This window comes from Ambystoma mexicanum, chromosome 10, assembly GCF_040938575.1.
Source record: "Ambystoma mexicanum isolate Mex_15411 chromosome 10, UKY_AmexF1_1, whole genome shotgun sequence".
NCBI lineage: Eukaryota > Metazoa > Chordata > Amphibia > Caudata > Ambystomatidae > Ambystoma > Ambystoma mexicanum.
Genome location: NC_090932.1, coordinates 1,001,369,766 through 1,001,394,833, shown reverse-complemented (window position 1 = coordinate 1,001,394,833; position 25,068 = coordinate 1,001,369,766). Strand labels below are relative to the sequence as shown.

General features: G+C 43.2%; 1 long non-coding RNA gene across 1 annotated transcript in view; it reads left to right on the top strand.

Annotated features, from left to right (window-relative positions):
- The first annotated feature begins 7,911 nt into the window (after positions 1-7,911).
- LOC138493267 (uncharacterized) overlaps positions 7,912-25,068 on the top strand; it is a 75,485-nt gene continuing 58,328 nt past the window's right edge. The window contains exon 1 of the long non-coding RNA XR_011276341.1: positions 7,912-8,567. This is a non-coding gene — a long non-coding RNA (uncharacterized lncRNA). The remainder of the gene's footprint in view (positions 8,568-25,068) is intronic.

Sequence of the window (25,068 nt, the reverse complement as noted above, 5' to 3'; positions counted from 1 at the left end):
CTCTGTGTCATTTTCATGTGTTCTAGCCACAGTTCTAGCCACATACTCCCCTTTCAACATGATGTATTTACAATGCTGAATAACTAAATGTTGACAAGACAAATCAATTTCACTCAAATGGACACTGCTTCCCGCATGTGCAATGCAATTCAGACTCAATAAACATTCCTCACTTCTCTGCATACTCCTTCAAAACAACAGTCTGCTAATGCTGTGCGATGTTTCTGCATAACGTAAACAAGCCTTCTCTCCATGCAGTCAGTCGTAAAACTCAAGAAATTCAAAGAATGCAATATCTCAGTACATCCAACTTTAGCATGATTCACTCACTTCACTATCTCCTTCATTGCTATCCAAGTTTCAATGTCGTTAGCCAAAATAACATTTTCACTTCCTAACATAGGCAAACTACTGCTGTTACCAATTCTGCCAAAAATGCCATCACAAATGTCATTACCATTCAAATCAAAGATTTTCACCATCCCTTCAGTTATTGCCGCACTATCAATGGAACAAACTGCTTGGGTCACACTATTTCTGTCATTATTCTGAGGTAACTCTTTCTCTCTACAAACAATATTCAAGTTTTCTCCATGCACTACTTCGTGCTTCACCCCTACCAGGTTTTCTCTAGGAACTCTGTTCCCACCCATCACTGCTGTCATCAAAGGTTTCAATGGATAATTCAATGGTGCTGGGACATATTCCCAGTTATCAATTACATGTCTGAGACGATATATTATTGCTCGCAAGTCACTAATATATGGTTTCATTTCTGTTCCTGCTTCCTCAATCTTCTCTCTAAACCCTGCGGGTTTCTCAATTTTCAACAAAATCTCACATCTCATGGTGTAAGTTTTCAAACAAGCCTCCAACATCTCTAAATAATGCAGATCTAGTCAAAGCTTGGCAAAATTGTGCACAAATTCCTAAACAACAAATGAATCCAAAACAAAGGTCAAATTCCAATTCAAAATTCTGCTGCGGACTTCAACAAAGGTCATCAAGCATCTACAAGAATGACACGATTCTCTAGCTTCACAAATGATTGCACAATTATTTTGAAAGCTGCCAGTCAAAACAGCTGCTCTGGACAGTCCAATCCCGATTTCAAACAAAGTCTCAGACATGACAACTAGGTTCCCTTTCCTACGGTGAACAAAATGTTCCCACGCAAACATCATGTTCGAACCTTGCCTTCAGCCAAGTCGATCAGTGGATCAGAAGTCAGATTCCAAAAATCTGCAGACTACACATCTGTTCCAGCCCTCGTCGATATTTTCTGTAGAAGTAAGGGCCCCACGTTGGGCGCCATTTTGTCAGTTCTCCTAATCTACCTCGGGGGCGGGGGGTGTGGATCACTATGCCCCCCCTGCTCTTGTATCTCAGGGCGATTTGTGCACTGTGCTACTGCTAAGTTACTATGCTATGGACACACAAACATAAGCTATTACCATAACCATACAAATAGACACAAAACAAAATAAAAAGCTCAATCAACACAAAATGAAAACACACAAGTCAGTTTCAATTATAACAATAGAATACATGTATTCATGCACAGCAAGGCATGGTGCAAACACTACTATAATGCAAATCTCGCATTTGCACCTTTTATGCTTTTGGTGCAAATCTATAATGCAATGCAATAACTAATGCAAGCAATCTAATGGCAACTCCAATCCACACAATTCCTCTCGAATCCACACCACACTTCACACTCTCTCTCCAAGACAATCCCTGTCTGATTACCCCATCTATCATGTCAGCCAAAGCTCTGTGTGAGTGTCTGTCCTAATTCCCCATGCACATGTCTTATTCAGATCAATACTCCCCTTCTTGCCATGTTCAAGTTTCCCACTCTGCAACCAGCCAGTCAGTCAGGGCCTCTCCTTGGCCTCTCTCTGCCAGATCGATCTGCATCAGCTCTCATCAGAATGCTTCCCCAATTCTTCCTCTCTCAGAGAGCATCTCCATCTCGAACTCCATCTAGAACTAGAAACTCCTAAAGCCTCACATCTCAATATACTGTTCAAAGACATACATCCATATCCATGGTTACATGTCTCTCTAAGCTAAAATGCCTCTATGTCTATCTGTCAGCATTTCTAAATCCGAGCAGTGCCTAAAAGTCTGTGATTCATGTCTTGTACTTGTTCAATTACTGTGTGTTCTTGTCATTGTTACATTTGTGCATCATATCTTGTACCATGCTATCAGTGCTTCTGTTACCATACCATCCATCTCTCTACATATTCCTCCATTGAAATCCCTCTATCCTTGCATGTCTCTGTCTGCAAAGCACACCCTGCATGGCCCCCACCATCTCTGTCTGCGAACACTAGCCAGGGCATGATATATCAGCCCTTCTCCGCTTCTCTCCACTAAGTCAAAGAGTCACGTTTCTGTCTGCCAAGCAAACTGTTTACGCAAAACTCGTACCCTGTAACTCATAACAACTTTCGCAGTCCATAGCGCTTCTCTGTGTCTCATTCAGGATTGCTTCAAAACCATAGGTCTAATGCTTTATATTTTCGAATGCAGTGCCTAACGCATTCACTCGTTCCAAGCACTATCTATAATGCAGACTCAATGCATACTCTAAGTGGACACACATGCGTGTCTCTAAATACATACATAATACATAACAACATATCTCTACATACATATTTCTACAAATATAACATGTGTGTCTACATGGCACTTCAAATATAACAGGCCTCACTCTATAGCAAATGCAAATGGCTACATAATATGTGGATAGTCTAATGTCACTACTTCACATCACTACTAATCAGTACTAATTAGAATGAATGATGGATAACTAAATTCCTAAATGGGTAATGATTCTCTAATGATAACAAACCAGGCTTCTCCTACAATATGGTTTCACAAGGTAATCATTTCTACCTATCTTACATAAAAATGTGTCTCGTTTGGAGAATTACCATCAATAAGGCAAGTATTATCCTGGGAAAATTAAATCCCCCATTAGTAAAATCATTTAGGTTAACTCTTTGCAAATAATTAGGAGCATTCTGTGGAGTCTTGGGATCTTGTCCCATCTCTGGTCCTTATGTAGCCCATGGCCACACAGGGCCCAGCCAGTGGGCAATATTCTGGCCCTCAGAGGGAACACACAGAAAGAGAAGACACAGACACCAAGGTAATAATAAATAATGGTGTGTGTGTTTTTTTGGGCTGGATGGAATGTTAGAAGTAAAGAACAGAACAATAGAAAACAACTCCCCTGCCCAAGAATGGGCTGTGCAGGGGAGAGAAGAAAAGAATCCAGTAGGATTTAAAAATAAGGACAGTTGACAAGAGGGAGAAGAAAAGAGAGAATCTTACCTGGTCTTTCGCTGCCACAAGCTGCCTCCTGCGGCCTTAATTATTTGAAAAGCGCTGGACAGCGCAATGTGGAGCCCCCGCAGAGACTGTGTGCAGGGGGGCCGAGCTGCTATGTCAGGGGCAGCTCGAACGCCCCTGGGCCATGGTGCCTGTTGGGCCATCCAGGGGCCAGACCGGAAGGACCCCAGAGACATTTGAGGTCTGGGCATTGTGGCAGTGGTTGCCCAGGCCCGTTAAGAACGACTGGCCAGGGCCAAATGTGGGGGGCGTCCCGACTGGGTTTGCCAGCCATGAACCCAATGGCCCGCCTCATGGCCAGCGAGGTGGACCTGTCATTGGAAAAATCCTCCCGGGCTGAATAGGTCAGGAGCAGCCCGGGAGGTAATGCAGAGACACGCAGCGCAAGCCCGCTCCACACCAGAGAGTGGAGCGGTTAAGATGTAGGTCCCGGCTGGGCTTCATAGGCCCAACCGGGTGAAGAGGTGGTGGTGAAGCCCCGGTTCGTTCCATTGAGCAGCCCGGGTGAAGAAAGCCCCGGACTGCCCAGCGGAGCAGCCCGGGTGAAAACGTGGCCCTCCCCCTGCTTTACACCAATGCATTTCTGAGGGGGCAGGCCTGGAGGAGGCATTAGCACACAGCAGAGGCTCCATAGCAACATGGACATAGCCTGAGGTGAAAATGGTGCCAGGGGCATGCAGTGACTTCGGGTGGGCCCCCCAGTCAACGGGGTCCACACATGGACTGTAAAATATACCACGGGTCGCGGCTGTGATGTCAGGTGGGCCCGCCAGCCAACAGGGAACACCCTAAATAAAGATTTTTACCGCATGGTGTGGCAATGAGTGTGGGTGGTCCCCTTGTGCAGAGGGGACTGCCGATAACAGAGTCCAGAGCGCAGGCAGTGGGCCGACCCCATTTGTTGGATGGGGTCACCCTGAAAGAGGACAAGATGCCAGGGCCATTATACCAACAGAGGGCCATCCAGAGGGGGTCACCAGCGTCATCAGTGGGCAGGCCCCCACCCTGCAACCAACAATTCACAGTTCTTCACCCAAGCCAGAGGGACAGACCAAGCAAGGTACTGTGAAGGGGTGACTGACTGCACCATTGTAATATAGTGTTTTATGTTGTATATATGTTCTGAGTCTATGTCTACATGTGATTAATGTTATGTAGGGTAAATATTAAGTAAGGGAAAGTAGAGAGTTGTGGTATATTGGGTCCCTATAAAAATTCACTTTGGTGTCTGTGTCTGTTAATAATCAAAGAACTCAGGGTGTAGCTCATCTCCTGTTTACAGCTATTTTATTTGGCAGGTGCAGCACCCCTTCCTACCCAGCGGGCTGAGGGGCAGGGGTGGTATTCATGGGAAGTGTCTCTGCTCCGGGGAAGGGAGGAGTACACCCTTGCATTGATCAGGGCCGGGAAACCAGGGGCTACACTTCTAGCCCTTATGTGAGCATCTTGGGATCACACACAGCAATGTTCCATCAATCTGTCATTTCAGCCCCTAGGTTTTACAGTTTTCTTACAGGGGCTTTTAGCAAGTGGGGAGAATGTAACAACATCATGGAGTGGTATCAGATATCCATTATTGAGAGCATCTCTACCAGTGTCTTGACTCACTTCAGAAGTTTAAATCCAGTGGCAGGTTCAATGTAGCCCTTCAACCTACTATGGCCGATTAATTGAATATGATGTCCAGGGGCAGTGATAAACACTCATTATCACAGTTCTTTGAAGCAGGAGCAATTCAGCATGAATTCGGAATTTAGTTTTTTCACCTCTCCTCAGTTTTTTTTTTTTTTATTAGCACTTAGATACTGAAGTATTCTCCCTGGTCTCATGCAAGTAATGACGAAGCAGGAACCACTCCAGACCAGGTAATGTAGAAAAGGAATGCTTCTTTATTAAGTCTTAGTTACATGTAAGTTTGATGTAGGAGAGAGGTAACTGAGCATCCTTCTGGTTCCTGTAGCTCTCCAATAGTGACCAACCATCACCCTGAGAACTCTCATCATACCACCATTCCTCATACATCATTACATTCCATTCAGCATACAGGTTGACATACACAATCCTAGTATCACAGGATTCTACACATCCTCCTCCCTTTAAACAACCAAAAGATAGGCCACAATTGCTGTGCCCAAATGATTAGAACAGACATCAACACCCATAAAATAATATTCCATACACCTTCCGTCCTGACATCCACCCAGGACCCCAGGCCTGCCAAGTCCATGCGCAACCGCTCATATGAAAGCATAAACTACCCAACTAGCAAAACCTTCTAATAATCCTATCATTATATATATCAGGACCTGCCACATCCTGACCCAACTATCCCATGACGCACAATGCTCACTCTTTGCAATAAAAGCAAAGATAACATCCTAACATTATGTGTACTGTCCAATAATCATAACTCCACTGAATTACGAGGAAACCACACATGTGAAGACACACCACATCATCTCCCCAAAGGAACATAGGAAAGTAGGAAGATGATAGAAAAAGGTACTTACGAGACAAAGATAACACAAAACAAAACTGCAACACAAGGTAATGTAAGATAAGGAAAAACCACAGATAACCACAAGAACAATAGGTTAGCTACGCCCTAAGTCCTTAGGATAACTGTGAAAATCGGATAGAAATGTTATGAATAGTAGCACTTACACTGTTCTATAACTCCACTAAACACTGCTGGCGGGTGCTCTACATGCAACCTAAAATCCAAAGTCTGACTTCCAAATATCAGTGGAACGTCTACTGCTACATCAAACCTGCGGGATAGGTGCACCAACCGCAAAACCAATTCAATGTTACCAAACTTCCCCTCAATTACTGGCCAGGTACAACCACATTACAACCTGTATCCAAACCAGACTTCCAAATGATTTCAATAGGATAGGTGCACCAACCATATAACTAATTTATAACACCCAGACTTCCGCTTAATTGCTGGCCAGGTACAAACACATTGCTACCTGTATCCAAACCAGACTTCCCTATAATCATTATACTCAGACTTCTTTGAAACTGCGGGTCAGGTGCACAAAAGAGCAATTTAGTTACCAATAACCAGACTTCTGATGAATACTAATGTGGGATTGTCACTAATAGCACATCATCAACTACTTTGCAACTTTAAAATCACCACGATGCGCTAGAACTTCCAGAATTCCTTAAACCTCACCAGTTGAACTACTGAGGTATCTAAATCAAATAGCATGCAGGGCTGGCCATTCCCCAGTATATCACAGTTCAACAATTAAAACATGCATGCACTCCCAATAAACATACATCTAGTACACAAACCACACATGCCACAGCCATACACATGCACTAAACGTGCATCCATACAGGTACTCACTAAATATGCATCAAGCACTAATTACTGTATAAACGTAAATAGAAATCTCATGGGGGGTAATGTAGCAACTACCAGAAGGGTGGTGATCAGGCACCGCCCAGTAGGTGTTACATACATATCTTATACATACTATTATAATCACCCCAACATTAATTGTAATAAATTACACCTCTAAATCTCTATACCAAACACATCTCTGAATACTGTGCCTGTCTAAAACACTGCAATATACAATATACATACATGCATTACTATGCACCAAAACATATTCTGCATTGCTAATTATACTGTGCATGTGTCTGCATCAACATTTAAGATAATGAGTATCCTTATTAAATACTAGCCCGATCTCATAATTGTAGAATTAAATCTTCATAAAATCAGATTGAAGAATGAATTATTCCAAATACCCTACAAATACTATATGCCGGTCACAACATAGAATTCATTCACCACAACTCCTTTCCCTCATCGCCCTATACAAACATCAGGCACAATTCCCACCGAAATTCTGTTAACTTGCACCCTAATTCTTAAACAGATGATTTAAAAAAAAACATTGATGTGAAATATTTAAAACACACTCAAAATCACATGAGAACTAAAGCTTAACTGAAATTGCAAATTAATAGTTTTCTACAACGGTGCATCATAAAAAAATTAAAAAATAAATGTGGAAAGTGCCCATATTCATATTGAGTCTACAGCCTGCTAGATACTTTCAAAGGTTGTGTGTCCTCTGTCCAAACACTGCCGCTCACATTACCCGAATACTGACAGTAAACATAAGGACATTATTCCAGTCAGACAGCCAACTGAATTTTACGTTATACTTTCCAACGCAGCGCTCGGAACAAATCAATACATCTTGTCTGCTCCTGCTCAAGAGGTGCTGTTGCTGCTGCCAGCCATTTCACAGTTCCTCATAGATATTGCAAATTGAATCCACGGCTGCATCTCCCGGTAACCGCATAGTACAACAGTAAAGCCGGCAAGTCATTTTTTTTTCTCGCACAATCTCTTAAAACTGTGGCAAGCGCAGTGTGTAATGGAACAAACGTTCCGAATCTCGGTACGAAAATAACTTTCTCCATGCATACATCATCACGTCTGGAGGCATTATAAAGTCCTTTCCTCTAAACTTCATGCTCGCTGAAGCCCTTCATATCGGAACACCGGCACGCTACAGAACGGGTGAAAGAGGTCTCCAAACAATGGCGGTGGGCCCACTGCATGCGTTCCAAACCAACGGCAGGGCTGTAACACAGGGCAAAGCTTGGCGCGCTTGCGCTCCACCCCCAACAGTCCTCAGGGCCCATCCCAGCCCCCGAAATTGCCCCGGAAAGTATAATTAAACAGTACTTTGATGTGGGGACTTGCGGGGGACACAGATTACAAGTCCCATAATTCTCCTTTCTCCGTAAGCGCAACAGCACTAAATGCAGCTGCAAAATGTATTTGCCCCCAAGGACACTGTCAGCACTCACTCTCTGTGGTGGCCATGCTGGGAGCAGCTTTATATCCCCAATCACCTGTATGTCCCAGAACCACAGCACTTCTTTTGGCCCACTCCAGGCCTCTTTGGGACTGCACATAAGTTCTTGCCATACTCCTTTATGGCTGCCTGGGTTCATTTACGGATTCGTCAGCCAGTGCCACAGCCAGCGCCAGAATGCACTTCACCAAGGGCTGGTCAGGAATCATCAGAGTTTACTGCTCTTGACCCTGATCTACGCTCCCCTCTTTTGGACTCACTTGAAGACATCCTCATCGCCAAATGAAGTATTCTCCCTGGTCCCATGCAAGTAATGACGAAGCAGGAATCACTCCAGACCAGGTAATGTAGAAAAGGAATGCTTCTCTATTAAGTCTTAGTTACATGTAAGTTAGATGTAGGAGAGAGGTAACTGAGCATCCTTCTGGTTCCTGTATCTCTCCAATAGTGACCAACCATCACCCTGAGAACTCTCATCATACCACCATTCCTCATACATCATCACATTCCATTCATTCTACAGGCTGACATACACAAACCTAGTATCACAGGATACTACAGATACCCTTGAGGTTATAGTCCCTTTTGAACTCTGTATATATAATGTAACATAACATAAGGTAGCATGAAGCACTATACACGAACATACATTATAAACAGAATTAGTTTTGGGAGGTCAACATTCTTTGATTGATCAGTTTGGCATTCCCACAGAGACTTCCCCAACCAACCTCACAACTCTGTCAGACCAGTCTCTTAATTTTGAAAGGCGATCATTGGTTAAAGACTTTCCCAGTCACTTGGCTATACTAGGCATGCGTCCATTAGACACTGCACCAGTTTCTTGGCTTAGTCAGAAAAGCATTTCCATGGGATTGTTAGGCAAGCATTATATCAGAGGAATCACCCTCTACTTAATATCCTTAGACTAGTATATATGCAGAGATTTCATCAGCCTCTTGGCTTTGTCAGACAATCACTCCCCGGTACTTTATCAATCCCTTGACTTAGTTATGCAAATGTCTACTCTAAAACGTTGCCATTGAGGTTTTGGAACAGGTAAATTCTAAAAGTACGAACATATGGACAACAAACCCTTTTAAAGGTACTCTGCTGCCTTTAATTTTCGAGCTTGCCAAGCCCAACACAAACACCCCGATGGCACCCTCGAGGAAAAGCAAAAGTACCAAAGGTCTCGAGTCGGCAAGGAAAATTGACCTTACATTAGAAATATACGCTCAAACTAAGGACTCATCGTGCCTTTCGACAAGTGGTGCAGAAAACAACGGACAAATACCAGCAAAGGCCAGCATTTCCTCCGCCGCGGCGATGCAAATCCATAATAACGTTCCAGCGGCTTCTTCTCTGGCGATGATACCTTTTGTAAAACTATATGAAGCCCTATGTGAACGGATCCAGGACCAAGGCGCAATGCTACTGAACTTGACCCAGAAAATGGAACGAACTGAAAGGGCAAACATGAACTTAAAAGACAAAATTCAGGCAGAGGCCGAACGTAATGCAGCGTGGCAACGCAGGCAATACGACCTGGCCGTGCGAAATAGCTGCCAACAGGAGAAACTAGTCGACAGCCTGATTGAAGCTCTCAAGATAACAAAAAAGTGCCATCATTCCGAGACTCGTGATTGTGTTGGCCCTTATATAAGGATTCTATCTATGCCTCCGAAACTAAGCCTATTCAAACGCAATGATGGCCACAAAAAGACCAAACCACAATCAGAATCAAACAAGACCACCCTTGCTCCCTCGACCCAAGAAAAATTCAAACCGTCCGTAAAACGAAGAAGAATAATATCCGACTCTGAATCAAGCAATGTCACAATTGCATCCATCTCAACAAACTTATGCGACCTGTCCACATATTCGATCCAGGACGACCAAGATGCTGCATCTACCTCAAACTGCAATTCTGTGGAATCAATACAGGAACCTACTCAAAACCCAAACAATGGGCCCGCAAATGCAAAGAAATCAGCGGTTGAGTGTCAGCAATCCAGTAACGTAGGCCACGCAAGGACCTCTCAAGTTCCTGTGAACCACAGTTGAACCCAAAATTCACACAAAATCAACAGAAACAACGGGTTCATTTTAAAACAAGAGTGCAGGAGAACAATTCTATGAAAGGTTCACGTGGCTGTCGCAAACTACGTCTACAAAACATTCAAAGCGATGATGCCGAAGTAAATCTTAATAGAGCAAACATCATGAAATTGTTCAAATGTGTGCTATTGCTGCGTACAATCAATTCAGATGACATACGGATTGTCGAATATGCCACAGAGAAATCTTCGGATCAGGTGCTCTTACACATCAATTCAGCAAGTGTACGCAGAACACTCTTAATGAGGAGCTGCTGTTCTTTGGTTTTGAAATCCTGCCTGAACCTGACCAGGATGAATTTATTCAAACAGAGAGATCAAATGAAGGAAGCAAGCTTCAAATGAAACCCGTTGACTCGACTGCGTTAAGGCAGTCTTTGAGTGCTACTATGATCCCACGACACCACCAAGCTTTGCAAAAAAATTTCCCATTCAAAAAGGCAAATCAAAACCAGCCCAGGCATCAGCATTAGCCATGACTAACCAACAGCGAACAGCCACTCCTTTTTATATCCTGGAATACACACGGTTACAAACACTTGTTCAACGACTTTAAAACAGCTTTGGAAAGCGTGTTTATTATATGTCTGCAAGAAACATGGCTCTGCAATCCGCCCATCTGTGATGGATTCACCACTTTATTAAATGCCGCAGTTAAAAACGCCAAAGGTCGTCCAAGCTCAGGCCTCATAACAATGGTGAGAATCACACAAGCATGGTCAGTTCCAGTGTCAACAAACCCTAATCCATACGTGCAAGGTACCATCATGCACACAATGGAAAATAATCTTGTAGCAAAGAAGCACTTATTGATTATAAATATTTACTGGAACCCAGCTAAAATCAGTACAGACGCCATTATAACCGCAATCTCACAGCTAATTGACGATGCGATGTTAGTTTATAACAACTTGTCAGTTATCTGTTGTGGTGACTTCAACTGCACCTGGTTCCAGTTCGATCATTCTTTGATGAGGTATCAGCGGTTGCCGATTGATGCGATTGATGAGAGAGGGCAAAGATGGCAGACCGCCATGGGCTTGCGCAATCTATCCATGCTAAATGGAGCAACTAAAGGAGACGTTCCCGCCAAGCCAACATGGTATTGTGATTCAACACACAGCATTCTCGACTACATATGGATCTCTAACAATCTTGAAACCAAACTAGTCGACCTACAAATAAAGAAAATGAAATACAGTGATCATAGTCTCCTGCAACTTTGCTTCATGATTGACTTGAATCTGCCAACGAGTCCTACTAAGGTCATTTTGGAAACAAACTCAAGCGGCAATCGCCTAAGACTAAGGGCCTCATTACACGGATGGCGGTAAGGGTTTACCGGTACCGGTATTGGTAAATCCTTACCGCCTTACTACGAGGTCCCTTTGCGGGTTGGGGAATTTAACGCCTGCTTTTTGCAGGCGTTAAAAACCAACCCGCAAAGGGACCCAGGGAGCTAATTACGGTACCGCAATTTGCGGTACCGTAATTAGCGCCTTCCCCATTCCCATTATGCCATATGGGGCAAAAATGGGAATGGCAATGGTGGAAGGGGGAATTACCGCCCGCCAACCTTGGAATGGGGCGGTAATTCCCCTTTCCGCCAAGGCGGTGCCGGTATTTTACCGGCATGAACCATGGCGCTAATAGCGCCATTGTTCTCCGCCATCCATGTAATGAGGCCTTAAGTAGCAATCAGATCCAAGGCCTTGGGATACAATTAATGAACACTCCAGCTACTCAAGGCCCTGATTAGATCCCACTGCCGACAGAATTCACTATTCCTGGAAAAACCTCAATGCATCTCGGGCGGTCCCACAGACATACATACAGTAAGGTGCTACATGATGCTAAAAATGTCCTGCGGAAAGATCTGAGAGCATTAAGAAATGTTTACCAAGTATAGATGCTCAAAAGGCGATAAAATCAAGACGCACGGTCTATCGAAATTAGGCAAAGGCTCATGCTATTATCATCGAGCAAGATCGCGCTGAACACATGTTGCACCTTATCATGACAAAGAATACACGTGACATCTGGAAGATTCTGAACATGGACCTTTCTAAATGTACTCCAAATCTAATAAATACCATACCAGGCGATGTATGGGACACGCATTTTTCCCTGGTTTTTCAAAAACCTGAATTTGAGGTCTCGTTAACGATCGGTACCGCTGTCACTCAGTGGGATGTGCAGATGGAGCACGATGAAATCGTCCGTGCCATCAACGCCCTAAAGTTCCCACGTGCAGCCGGACCAGATCTGATTTCAAACATGGATCTAAAAAAACATCCAAGTGAGTGGGCAGACTTCATTGGAAAACTGTTCATGAAAATCAGCCTGACCAAAAAATTGCCTGAATCATGGACGACTGCATTAGTGGTGCCAATTCATAAGCGGGGCAGTTGGGACGATCCGAATAACTATCACCCAATTGCCCTGCTAGATATGATTGGAAAAATGTTTGGGTTCAATTTTCGTATCAAGCTCGCAAAGTGGGCTGAAGCCGCACAGATAAACGACATACGACAAACTGGATTTACGAAGGGTGTTGGAGTGGATGTAAATCTACTAATCCTGACGATCCCAAAACTGGAAACGATAAAGAAAAAGGGAGCGATACACCTTGCATTTATTGATATGAAACAGGCCTTTGATGGTGTGAATCATAGTCGATTATGGGCGAAACTGTCAAAATGGTGCTGTCCGACATCCATTCTTGAGCCAATCATCGCCCTTCACGACCACACATCAATCAAAGTCCGACAAAACAACAGCGGTGTGTTATCTAACACCATCCTAACCCACAAAGGCATCAAACAAGGATGCCCTTTAGCTGTGGAGCTATTCAAACTATTTTTAGACGATTTACCAAACTATCTCACGCAAGTTCCCTGCTTCTCACCTAAGATAAATCAAACTCTGATTAACTGTATCACCTATGCAGATGATCTGGTTCTGATGGACAGAACTCAAATTGGGCCCCAGCGTCTGCTAACAGGTTTACAAACGTATATGGTTCCGAATGAATTGTCAATAAACACCTCTAAAACACAAATTGTTTCAATTGGAAACCACAGAAGTAAAAAAGACAAAGCATTCAGGTGGAAAATCGCTGACTCCAACATTGCTTCGGTCGACTCAATAAGATACCTGGGGATACAATTTAATAATTCCATCTGCGAACAGCAATGGGTCGACGAATTAACATCAAAAATGAAGAAGCTAGCTCTGCAAGGTGCAAAAATTAACAGAAACTACGGAAAGTTTTCAATGGAACCTGTCCTCAAATTCTATCAACAAAAAGTGATCCCAATTATAACCTTTGGGGCCGAGGCTGGTTGGAACATAAGTGAGCAATCTTGGCATAATTTAGAAGGACGCTTCTGGCGGAAAGCCCTGAGGCTCTCAAACTCAACATTGACAACTATACTGAGATATGAACTAGCTACAAATTCATTGTATATGAGAGTGGTTTGGAATTCGATTGCCACAATGCGCAAAATGGTCTTAAAATCACCGGCGGCGGCATATCAAATCTTTGCCAACGATCAGGCAACAAACAATCAAAGCTTGCTCAACATATGGTTCCACAAAATATCGGCTTTTCTATTGGCAGCAGACATAACTAATCATGATCTTCTAATTCGCCCGCAGCATGCCAAAAAGAAATTTGATAATTGGGCTTGGATTGTAAACATCGAAGCAAGACAAAAGCTGAAATCAATAAAATTGATGGGTGGCGATCACAGGAAACTAAATGAACCAGCGCGCTACCTATTGAACTGTCCGTCTCGTCACCATCGAGAGCAATTTCTAAGGTTTCGAGCAAATGCTCTGAAAACCAAAGAAATTCTTTGGCAAAGAAAGGATAAATCGCTACATGATAATCTCTGCCGCTTCTGTGGACAATCGATTGAAACATCTAAACATCTGCTAATTGAATGCACTCAGACCGTCTAGCAACAATCTCTATATCTTCGAAAATTTGCCCCTATAGACGAAGATATGGAGGGCTGGTGGGCCAAGATTAGCTCTGGAAACAATATAAAACTTGTCTGTGCAACTGTGAATTATCTTGATATGGTTTTGAAAGCAGATGTTTAATATTTTGGAGTAGCTGCGCTGGTCCTTTTCTTTTCCCTTGCTTTTGAAACAAAAGTTTGAATTTTTGTGTTCAAACTGTAGATTTCTATAAATAAAAAAATTAAAAAACGTTGCCATTGAGGTTTAAAGCTTTCCAGATGTGACATGGTAGGGTGCCCTGCCTGGAAGTCAAAATGGACGCTGTGACACTACTGCTCCATTTCACACGCTGTTCTCCATCACCGGCTCACAGTTGCTGTAAGCTTCTGCAGCTGCTTGCCAAAATCTGAGAATTTGCAGTGCCATTTCCCTCTTTTTGTACTGTGTCACTTGCATTCTCATTTATACCACTGCTCCCTTTCTTTTCTGTTCAGCAGTGATTGGGCTTTGGGCTTTGGGGTCCTATTTCAGGCCCCATTTTCAAGCATACTGTCAATGTTCTCCCTTGTCACATGGAAGTGCCATCAAAGATGATATAATGTCCAATGGCCAATTTGATTGTGAGTAAGACGCGGGAACTGCATGGCAAGGATTTTATGATGTAAGTGGGATATTATTTTAAGTCCGTCTTTCCTCTTTGGGTGATTCAACACATATGTTCCAATTATGATTGCTACTTACATTCTGTTTCCTTTTGGGCCTGACCATTTTTTGCCATTTTTTTTGATTAAATGTGGTTTCCTTGGACATTAATCAACCGGTGCATCCGAGGCTTTCTTGGTCTCACAATGACAATTGTTCAGGAAACTCTTTAGAGTTCCAATACCCTGATTGACAGAGGAAACCCTGTAGCATGCAGGAATCAAAAGAAGAATATAACGTACAGGGAGCAAAATAAGGGTATAGCACAGAGGTGCATCTTTGCCAACTTCAAAGTTACAGGTGTAAAATGCCCTTCTCAATATTTGTAATTCACCCAGGAGGATATTGCCTGGCTCACTTATTTCTGATCCAGTAATATAGAGCCCAAGTTCCTTCACAAGGGATATCATACCCTTCTCATGTGTAGGGGATACAGAGCTGAGCCCCCTATAAGGGATACAGTTTCCCAATCACTCTAAGACATGCAGTGTTCCCCTCCCTCTTTCTTCTCAGGCACATAGTGCTGATCTTACTTCTAAGTGATCTAGTACTCACCTATAGTGCCCTTCTCATCGATAAGCACCTACAATCACTTCAGGATCTCCATGAGTTACAGTTTCTTAGGACCCTCAGCTCTTTCAGCGTCAACATCTTGGCCATGCTGTTAAGTTTGCTCAGGACCTTAAATATTTCTTGCTCTACTAGTCTGTATCCGTGGTCCATAGTCTGGTATCTCTGCTGATGACTAAGGGTCTGGATATCTGTCACCATGTCCTTGTGGTCAGTTGGCTGCAGGAGGTTGGCTTCCTCTACCTAATCTTACTTTGCTCTGGTTTACGGAATTTACTCATCATGCTTTTTCTGAATCACTCTCATATTGGCCTACTCTTTCCACAATTGTAGAGTGATTTCGAAAATGGTTACATTGCCCAACTGTATGAATGGCCCGTGCTGCTGCAGATCTGTGAGTGTCCTAGGCAAGCAAAAGCACAGTGGTCATTGCGACTACATGCAGAATTCCTACCCATTCCACATGACCCAGCTAAGCTCCACTGCAACTCAATGACTCTGACAGCTCTGCCCTCATAAATTCTATTTGTGGGGGTGGTGGGGCTGTCACTGACAATAAAAATCTGACATTAATCTGCAGGGATCCGGAAGATGTATCTTGTCTTTGCTCCTGTGTTTATTTCAGGGGCCAGACTAGCACTTCTTTGCAGAAATCTATGCCGACATAAGGGATCTGGTGGTGTGTGTTTCTCTAAAGTACTCTTTTTACATCAGTCTTCTTCTTGGTACTGGGCAACTTCATTATGGGTCTCCCATGCTCCATAGTGGGCCAATCACAGAGGGTATCCCTGGATGTATGGTTGCTTGCCATGTCTTTTCTATAGCGGGTGTAGTCAAGAACCTAACCAATCCTTACAAATGAGTGGACATCTGGTTTAAGACACCCACCTGAAGGATCTGGGATAGATAGAGGAAGCTGGCAAGAATGGCTCTCAATAATGGCCGATGCAATCTGGAACTGCCATCCGGAAGTAAAGAATGTGCATGCATCACTCTCAGGAAAGGATCAAGCCAGGCAACACATATATGTCGTAGTAAGCCACAATAAAAATAGCTTAATCTCTGGACACATACATTTGCAACGGCTTTGTAACCCAGACTGTGCTGCTATTATCCATTTTACCAGGTTCACCTGTCCAGAGGGAGATCCTCTGATAGAACATTTGGCCATTGACGGTCTTCATAATTTGGCATAGTGACCTCTCACAGAAATGTCTGCATGTTTGGGGGAAGTCAAACCTATGAAGCTTTATAGACACTTCACTCTGTGGAGCAATCACAGTTTGAGGAGATGGTTCACTAGCAAGAAACTTCTCTCTGGGGCTACGGGCCACTTGGTAGGCTGTGCCCTGCTGAGACACTAGTAGGAGAGGCAGTACTCTCTGAGACTACATCCAAAAAGTGTATCCTTATTTCTGATCTTTTCGGATATTTTCTGAATATCGAAGACGTCCTACTGAACTTAGTATGGTGCTTACTTTGAACTTGGAGCATGTGAGGAAAACAGGCCCATTGAATTTGTGTGTATTTTAACAAGTTCTATGTTACATCCATATTGAGCTATCCTTTTTTTAGTGGCCAAATTGGCTACTTTACTGATACATTCGGCCACTATTTTGACACCAAAGTATTGCCAATAGATGCAAACACAGCCATCAAATAACAAATCCCATTTGCAGAATTTTGCGTATTTCTACAAAAATTCCTTAATATGTTTCACAAAGCAATGATGGAACAATCCGTTAGAAATTGTGACAGACTGAACACATTAAGGAAATCCTGTCAAAATAATGTGGAATTTTAATTTTCTTTTCAGATTTTGTTTTCACTCTCTCACTCTCTCACTCTCTCTCTGTCTTTTAGTCAAATTGGGCCAACAGGATGTAAGGTCTAACCTTGATAAAGAATGTCAGTGTAAAACATGTGTCGGCTTTCCATTTTGATAATTGGAATACAGATGAGATTTATTACAACAGCTATACATTTTGGTATAAAACTGCTGCATTTTTTGATCCTGAGTTATAAAACAAAAAAACGATTTGACAAAATGCCAAGGATAAGCACAACAACTGTTCAAATACCTTTATTGAAGCATCTTTGCATTAGAGGCAGGTAAAAGCACTCACTATGACCAAACTGTTGCCTTAATGAGATTTTACCATAACCTCACGATCTACATCCATATTATTTGCAAGTGTACCAGGGACACTGGGTTTAACCCCCTGCCATTGCCTGCATTATGGAAAATCAATCTCCAACCAGCACCCAAACATATGGAATCATTAATGTACAGGAATGTTTGTTTTCAGAATCATGCAAAAACCGCACACAAGATATTGGATTTTCCATACAAGACTTTCCAACAGAAGCAACACCACCGTATGTGCCAACATTTCTGATCAGCCAGGAAGGAGATTTTGAGAAGGAAAGTGAGAGATGTGAATGTGTGATTTGACTGGCCTTGGCATGAATGCTCTGACAGAGAGAGAGGGATCTCCGTCAGCTCAGGCTTCATATTCAAAAAGGTAACTATACCAGAAGTACAAAAAATTATAGCCTCCTTGAAACCTTCGAACTGTAAGGGGGACAGCTGCCCCGCTCAAATCATAAAAGACGCAGCTAGGGATCTATCCCCCTTCATTACCAAACTAATAAACCTGTCATTCACTAACAACGCAGTCCCAAGCAATCTGAAACAATGATGGGTTCTATCATTGTTAAAAAAACAAACACTTGACCCGTCTATACCTACCAATTATAGACCTATCACCACTGTACCGTTCTTACTAAAAATCCTTGATCGAGTGGCCTACATACAAATTCAAGACTACCTTGAGACAAACCAACTATTGGGAATCCGCCAGTCTGGCTTTCGTCCTCAACACGGCACAGAAACAGCCCTTGTTGATCTCAAAAGCCAGATCGACGATCTCAAAGATAAAGGCAGGGCTGCCATCCTTCTCCTCCTAGGCCTCTCTGCTGCCTTTGACCTGGTTGACCATAAAATCCTTTGCAACCACCTGTCATCGGCAGCACATTTCTCCCACTCTGCTGTCACTTGGATCCAATCTTTCCTCGATAATAGGACCATGCAGCCGACCCGATTCCCATCACCTGTGGTGTCCCACAAGGCTCTTGTGTATCGCCCACTTTGTATAATATATTTACAAAGCCCCTATTCGACAAGCTGGACCATCTGGGTGTCACCTACACCAACTACGCAGATGACACCCAGATACTCCTAACCCTATCCAGTAACTATAACTCGGACATCAGCCGGATCAATGAAGTCTTTACCATCATTCAGGCATGGATGGTCACACATGGCCTCTGCCTGAATGATGACAAGACTGAATTGCTCCTTGTCGGATCCCCCAACACCATCCTGAAGCTTAACCCCAATTATTCCAGCTTCATTATTGATGGAAACACTATTCCTATCGCAAAAGGTGTAAAAACCCTTGGTTTCTACCTAGACACCAACACTAACCTCTCCAAACAAATCAGCATGACCGCCTCAGCCACTGCTTACACAGGTAAGCTGATTAGAGCCTGTAGACCCCTTCTATCCACCACCAGCTGCCTTACATTAGCTAGAGCACTTATACAGTCCAAATTGGAGTATTGCAACGGCTTATACATAGGGGCAAACAAGTCTGTAATCAACAAACTGCAGGTCCTCCAAAATAATGCACTCCGAGCTGCTCTCAACATTCCTAGGAGAGAACATATCTCGGCTACTAGAATATCATGTAAATGGCTTTCCATCCAACAAAAGAATCGATCTAAAAACTATCTGCCTTACCTACAAAGCCCTCAATCATCTTGCCCCGCCCTATCTAACCAATAAATTCACTCTGAAACCTGATACCAGAATCACCAGATCCTCCAACACACTACTCCTGACGGTGCCTAAATACACCCTCAAAAGAGCCGGCAGAACCAGTTTCCCGGTTCTAGCCGCCCAACTCTAGAACACTATTCCACTGGACATCAAATCCATCCCCACTTTTCAACCATTCAGAACCAAGGTCATCACCTGGCTACTAAATAAATAACCAACACGTCCGCAGGTCCTTCGGAATACCTCACTCCCACACTAGCACTCACTCACCACCACCCTGCTTCTGCCGTTACTAGCTTCCTCAGCCTCCGTATCTATGAGTACTTGCTACTCTGACAACCTATTATATTGTCTGATTGCTATCTGCATTAACTGTACTTCTGTAAATTGTATAAATGCTGCACAAATGACCTAATGTATTTTACCTATGCCTGTAACCATATCCTTGAGCGCCCACATACCCCTGGGTCTGGAGCGCTATACAAAGAAACAAACAAACAAACAAACAGAGAGAGAGAGAGACCCAGACCCATAACTCACGTTCAACTTGGGGAACATAGAAAAGGGCACACCCACATTGTTCCCAGAGGGAATGTTAGATAGATAAAGTGTTTTCCTTTAGGCCATCACGTCCAGTGAGGCAGTTTTCTAAATAGTAGCGCTTACCGATCTCTTGAAGTCCTGGGATTGAGGGATGCCTGGATTAGGGAGGCACTGCCCAATTCTAGATGAGATAGAGAGGGATGCTCTCAGAGAGCCCCTTGATCTCTCTGTGACATGTAGTAAAGGAGGAGGAGGGGTACACAAACCACATACACATCTGGAATTCAATGATCTCACTTTGTTAGGTACAGCCATGAATAACCGATACATTACTCAGGACCTATTGGATTTGTGCATCCTGTATAGCTAGAAATTACCCAATGGGAAAGCACGCAGGTATTGGCCATCTGCAGGGTCTTAACATCTTCATATAAGTGGGGTGCACACACCCGACAGAAACTCAACACAATATTCAAATTAAATAATTGATTAAAGTGTCCCAAGTAGTACGACTTATTTCAATAAAGGGACACCATTAAAAAATTAAGGAATGGGGAGATACAAAAGCAATACCTTAAACTCAGAGCATGTAAAATAGAATATGCACCGTGTTCACACAAATCAACACTAACATACTAAGTGAAAATCACATTGTAATGCAGGCATGTTGGCAGGGTAATAGCATATCCCCACAGCAGCATCACCTTTAAATTCTAAGAAATGTTTAAAAATTGCATCTCTTTCAGGTCTGCCAGAATTGCATGAAGGCCAAGAAAGTTTTCTCAGAAGTCGGGATGCTCTGCTACCTCCTTCCCCAATCAACAAGCCCAACAGACTAAAATATAATCTGTGTGACTCATGGACCAGGTATGTGTGCTACTTGACCCCCCCCACCCCCCTCCAGATCTAATGAAAGGATCAGGAGCTGTAGCAGAGACATGTTAGAATAATTAAAGGAAATGAAAAATACAAATGTGATGCAATAGCTAAAATACAACTACATCAACAATAAACTTACCCAAATGAGAAAAGGCTCCTTGCCTGGAACTCCGGCATAACCCAGACCCTAAATATATACTTAACCCTAAATACCTGAAATCACAGAGTAACACTGGATGCACGGGTTCTGGCCATACTTCTATATGACCGTTGCAAGAACAAAGTCGAAAGGAATCCTCTGTGCTTTATGCCCTGATTTGGCGCAAGTCAGAGATTAGAGGAAAGGGCCCTGTGAAAGTGTTGAAAGTCAGCTGACTTGCGACACAGCTCACCTTTGCAAGCATGTAAGAATATGGGATTTCTTCACCAGGAATGCCTCCTGGTGTCCACAAGCCACAACGGAAGGCGGTAACGCTGTAGAGTGAATCCCAGCCTCAGGTTTCTCAGGTGGGAGTGCGGCATGCTGGGATCGCCATGTGATCCTGGACCACGCACTAATGAGCAGATAAGTACGGGTCAACGCTGGACCAAATAAATCTCAAATAGTAATATATATTTCAATGAAGACGTGTATTCTATTACTTCTGTACCAATTAAAATGTGCAAGTCTCTTTAGAGCAGGCATTAATTAACACAGCCAGCTACTAAAGTGCTTTGAACCTGGGCACTTTGAGACCTGAACAGATTATCCAAGCCTGTCCCGCATCTTTGCACAGGCTGAAGCAGATCCCTTTGGTCGCTAGGACTTTAGGCTATTTGCTGCTGCAGCATAAATAGGTTTCAAGCTCATATTGCCTACCTATGTTTTTATTCATTAGACAAAAGCAACAAAATATAAGGGAAAAACAAGGCCAAGGCAAGGATGCATTGGAGGAGGCGAGTTTCGAACCCAAATTCCATGGCTTCCCTTTCAGAGTCCATCATTGAAGCCACTTTGCCAACAACACTGCAATGATGAATCCTGACGACATCTCCATCAGCTTTAATGCAGCCAGACATATCATCATTTACCACCATGCACTCAGCTCAGCCAAAACCTTGTGCCTGAGCAGAGCAGGTACCATCTGGTGCCACGCTATGGAAAAAGTCAGTAGGGGCTGTAAGTTTCTCCTTAGGCTTATTGATGATAGGGGAAAAAAGAAAGAAGTCAATCAAAGTTCACTCACTGACACAAATGGTCATGTATCAGGGCAAAGGGTTGACCGATATTGCAACTGCTGATGTCAAGTAATGTATACATCATTGCTCCCTCCTCCTGACATCAGAAACAGTAATTCTCTAAATGTGAACTACATTTGACTAGCTTATCAGAGGAGCAATATAGCTGATTGAAGATAATTTACTGGGTTTTCTTAACATAAAGGGAGCTCACTCAACCAGGCAAAGAGTCTCGTATTAGGGCAAAGGGCAAATTGCATGTCGGCCGACATCACAAATGCCAATGACAATTACTGTATGCACTGTTCGCGAAAACGTCAACATGCCGGCGGCGGACAAAAAAAAGGTGCAAAAAGTTGCATAAAGCTGATAGAAGTGTTGCTAAAAGGTGGTGAATGGCACAGTTTTAAAGTCAAACTTTCTAGATTGGCCGAAAATGCTGCTATAGTATGGGTAAGTATAATACAAACCCATGAAATCCAGTGACGTTATGGTTACAAGTAAAACCCCAAAAAATAACTAAAATTCACTAATTATGGTAGGCTAAGCAACCATAATTTGCGTCACCACCATGCACTGCTAACACTAACACCCAGGACATAAAAGATGACATCAACCGTTGAGGTTTTCCAATTCTTCAGGGCATCTACCACATTCCTGCAGGTAGAAGTAACCCTCCTGTACTTCCAGCATTCGGCCTCTCTGCATTTGAATAGCTCTTCTCCAATTTCCCCCTGTATCCATTGTTCTGCCCAAACGAGGATCCTCATCATTGCTCTTTCCCCATCCCTTTAATACACGTGGGGTGGAGAAGTTGTTTGTAAGCCAGTATCTAATTGATTGCTCTCATGGATTGTCTGCCTCCCTTCCTAGAATTGGTCAATTCAATTTCAATTCTTAATTGTCCTCTGACTCTTATCCTTAACCTAGGCTTTGCATTACTAATTGCCTGATGCATTAGCAATAACGTAAATTGGGACTTCAAGGCTTTAAAGCTCGTGTTGATATTTGGCACCATCTTGGATTTCTCCCTCTCAAGGGAAATAGATGTGTAACTCCCCATTGGATCTCCAGTTCGTTGACTGTTCATCACCAGACTGCAAGCAGAATCACGCCTTTGGCACATTCCTGAGTTTGTTTTCCAATGGCAAGTGGTATGTGTTTCTACTACAGTTTTACTTAGTTATGTGTTTGGATTGGAGAGTTCACTGCTTTATTGCATCTTAACTATTCTAGTTTGCTTCAGATGTTCTAGTCTCCCTACTAGGGTTCATTGCTTCTAAATTGCTCTAAACCTTTCCCATGACATGGAATGACTTTAACTTCTGTTGCTTTTAACCTGGGAGGCCTTATTGGGGGAGAGGCTCTAGCATGTCTCCGCGGGAGGAGGGGAGACGAAGCAAGCTGGCAAGATCCCTCTACATCCACCCTCTGGGAGACACATAATGTAGTGGGCAGACCAACCATAGTGACTCACTTACCCCACATAAAAGGTGACACTTCTGACAACTCGCCACACTTCCATATGCCCAGGTGTGGTGGTGGCGGGTAGCAATGGGTGTTACTCCGGTGATAGTTGCACAGGGTGCTGGGTGGTTCTGACGGGGTCTGGTTGGTAGCAGTAAATACATCAACCCTGGTCAGGTGTGAAGTGCTCAAAGTGGATGAGGTTGGTATACTATCTCCCCCGAGATGGTAAGCGGGAATGTTTCAGGATTAAATTCACCAGGCGTATTGCATTACCTGATGCAATTACCTGCTTCAACAAGTTTCCAGGTTACCACCGCAATAATAAGGCAGGCCTCAGACTTAAATCCATCCCCTATGCTCAATGGATGGTCTGGAGTATCTCCATGATGATGGTATGCAGCCAAAACCGGTAACAGTGTCAAATGCAGTGCAATTGGCAAATTCAGTGTATTGGTATACATAAGAAATATCAAATAGTTTTATAAAAATGAAAATGACTATAAACACATGCATTTACTAAATAGAGGAGGGGGGGACAAAACATGCAACACCTTGGCAATTAGTGCAGAATCAACAATGATTTCAATGCAGAATTGAGCATTTACTGTAAATCCATAGTGACAGGTGGCAGAAATTCATAAGGATAGACTGGGTTGATTGGGTAAGTGTGCCTCCCACTGAGCAGTGATCCCGCCCCAAAAAAAGAAACAATGTGAACTGGTGTTTTACAGGCATCCCGGCAAAACAGGCCTACATTTGTAAGAAGGCACTGGGGGAACAGTGTGCATGCGCCCCCTTTAGAGTAGAGCCCACACATTTGTCAACTGCTTTACACGTTGCGGTACTTTCTGATTTGCCAAGACGCACTTCACCCTTATTTTCAAAGGCAGCTTCCTTGGTTGCCGAAGGAAAGAAGGGCATGTTCTAAATATCCAATCAGTAAAGTAAACAATTAAATGTTAAGCCCATATACAATATAATGTTCAATGAATATCATAAACGTCTATTATAGCCCAGATTTATAGTCAGACATCTATCTTTGCTGAAGACACCTTGATGAATCTCACATCACAAATATATTGTGTTAAAACATGCCTTTAATGTGCAAATAGCACCCTTATCTGTGAAGGGCTCGTGACATGTAGCACATATACAAAAAACTCTTTAGTCTCCTTATGGGCTGAATTTCCTCATCTTACATAGGTTATTAACCTTATACAAATCAGTGTGAAACTTCAAATTCCAGAATGCCATCAGTGGATTTGAGTAAATGATTACAGCCACACTGCCAATTGAGAGTACTCAGGCTTGCATGCTTCTGCTGCTGTACAGTAGCATTCCTGTGTTCTTGCGCTACACTTTACACTTCTGCAAGTTAATAGATGAGCTGGTACCGTGCCCCCTCAAACCGTGCTCTTGGGGGAGACAAAGACGGTCCTCTCCCACACATCCAACTACTGCCAGGGGCATATCATGGCCAGACACCTTTGGGGTGCAAATATGTTCAGTAAGACAATATTATAACTGG